The sequence below is a fragment of the Bidens hawaiensis genome, unplaced genomic scaffold (genome assembly GCF_021521415.1).
Source record: "Bidens hawaiensis isolate Kalapana, Puna unplaced genomic scaffold, B.hawaiensis_p1.1 tig00034770_1, whole genome shotgun sequence".
Classification (NCBI taxonomy): Eukaryota; Viridiplantae; Streptophyta; class Magnoliopsida; order Asterales; family Asteraceae; genus Bidens; species Bidens hawaiensis.
In genome coordinates, this window is record NW_027496048.1 from 3,073 (window position 1) to 5,790 (window position 2,718).

General features: G+C 38.4%; 1 pseudogene; it reads left to right on the forward strand.

Annotated features, from left to right (window-relative positions):
* The first annotated feature begins 1,719 nt into the window (after positions 1-1,719).
* LOC143586700 (zinc finger A20 and AN1 domain-containing stress-associated protein 5 pseudogene) lies at positions 1,720-2,387 on the forward strand (annotated as a pseudogene).
* The last annotated feature ends 331 nt before the right edge of the window (positions 2,388-2,718 follow it).

Below are 2,718 nucleotides of genomic sequence, written 5' to 3' on the forward strand. Positions count from 1 at the left end.
CTATTCCGGAGAAAACCCGCTGCCCGAATGCCCACTACAGTAAAAACTAAGTTCATATCAAATTCAAACTTAAGACCTTGAGACCTCTAGGGCAAATATATACTTTCCATCAATATCAACTGAACAATAACTAAATAGCACGAATTAACAGATAACGCACCATTTCTCAAATTTATTTACCTATAATTCTTTTAAGACAAAATATTTGTAACTAAAGTTAAGCGAAATAATTTACATGTAAATACTCACATAACTAGTCCATATAACTAAATAACGAAAATATCTATAACCAAATTTCTATAAATTTACTTGCATACTCTACCATCTTGATTACATGAAGATATTATGAATGTCATGATGACAGTGTCGATGAATGAGTATCATGTTGACCTTCTATTCCTTTTGGGGTGGTGAGGGTGGGGAGGGGGGGGGGGGGGTTATCGTTAACATTTTAACTAAAGACTTTGTTAAACCGATTTCACCGTTTTAATCACTCCAATGATATAATGTTAAACATGTTATTAACAACCAAATATTATCATCATTTGACTGGTTAATAAATGTTGGTTACAAAAACCTTGAAATCAACAACTTATTCGGGAGAGTCATCTAACGAGTCACAATAACTCTTTAACAAGCCTAAATTATGCATGCTTTTATTGTTCGTAATACGTGTGCATAATAAAACATGCTATTTCACAAAATCAAATTTGCATCACTCCCAAAAGTAATTAATCAAGACATAAAATTTTTGCACCCTATAAAATCGTGTTAGGGTGAGGGGGGGCGCAACCCGCCTAAAGGCCAATCACCAGCCACCAACTCAACTAATGTTCTTGAATCCGACGAAACCTGAACCCATCGACGCTGCATTACCCTCTCAACCCTCTTGCTCGCTCTCTCCTCTCCTTTCTATGGATTGTATCACCTGCAATTGATATCCGATAGGAAAAATGAGAGAGTTGACGTCAATTTATAGAATTACTTGAGGTGGCGAACCCATTACCCGGCCAACCCTCCTGCTCGCCCTCTCCTCTTCTTTCTCAGAATTGTATCACTTGCAATTGACATCCGACGGGGAAAATAGGATAGGTGACGTCGGTTTACCCGAAGTAGCGAGGTACCCGTACCCACTACCCGCAACCCAACCCCACATTTCAAATAGCATATTCACACATTTCAATACCCGATATTTATTTTTCTTTCTATAAAACAACAAATTGACATAATGATGCACATTTGATGATTACTTTATGCTTTTTTAGAGGTTGGAGCGAGAATAATTTCCTGGAAAGGCATTTTTCTTTTCAGTCCGTTACTTTCTGCTTGTCAGCACAAGTTAGAACCACCGATTCAACTTTTACACCAAGGGCATTTACGTCATAATAGTAATAATAATAATAATTCTTTTTTGAAACAAACAACTAACTAACGTCGGGTCCTCCGTACGCGGCCTCAATTACCTAAAGGTAGCCCGAGCTGGCAACGAGTCCGGACGGACGGAGCCCTAGCGGTCTATCTATTGAGGGATTTTCCGAATAAAACCCGACCCTCACACATACCAAACGACACGACAACAAAAAACTGGTAAAACCGGGTAAGATCAGGACTCGAACCCTGGCTGCCAGGTCCTTTATATCTCCCCATATAATAACAATAATAATAATATTAAACACCTCCTTTAAACTTATTATTATTATTATTATTATTATTATTATTACTTCTTCACCCCATTCATTTCACTCTCTCTCTCTCTCTCTCATCACCATGGCTCAAAAGAGAGAGAAAGAAGAAACCGAGCTCAAGGTTCCCGAAACCCTAACCTTATGCTCACCACCAATCAATATCGACGACCGTAGATCCGATCTCAAAGACTTCGTTGACTTTAGACCTAACACCGCCGCTTCACCGGAAAAAGCCTCAGATCTGAGCCGTAAACGACGAGCCGAGCCGTACGAGCCGTTGGAGAATGACAAAACCAACCGTCCTAAGAAGCGTGAGGTGAATCGGTGCTCCGGTTGCAAGAAGAAGGTCGGATTAATCGGATTCACGTGCCGTTGCGGCGAGATGTTCTGCTCCGAGCACCGTTACTCCGATCGACACGACTGTAGCTACGACTACAAAGCCGCTGGACGTGAAGCCATAGCTCGTGAAAATCCGGTTGTTCGAGCTGCGAAGATACTCAAGGTTTAATTAATCAATTGACTCAATTCAATGATTCAGCATATGGCGCGAAGGTGAAGAAACTGAAAGACGGTGGTGGAGTTCCGGTAGGGGGTGGTGTGAAATGTGATGGAAAGTTAAGGGGGTGGTATTGTCAATTTGATTAATTATTATTATGTTAGTTGAACTTTATTTATGATTTATTATTATTATTATTATTATTATTAGTTATTACTGTGCGGAATTATTATTATTATTATTTTATTGGATTGTTTATTCAACATTTCGCTCTCAATTTCAGGCTGGCAAAGTTGGAAATTAATAAATGAAAGAAAAGAAAAGAAAAATGTGGGAATAAGGATAACAAACATATCGCATGGTGGATGGACCAACTTTTTTCTTTTCTGAGTTGCATTGTATTTTGGAAATGTGGTTGTCAAAGGCCGCTAATTATTGACGAAGCAACGTATTTCAAGTTTTTTAAGCCAACTTGCTTTAACTTTATATTAATGCTTTATTTATTATTATATATACACCATAAATGATTTTGTTTTA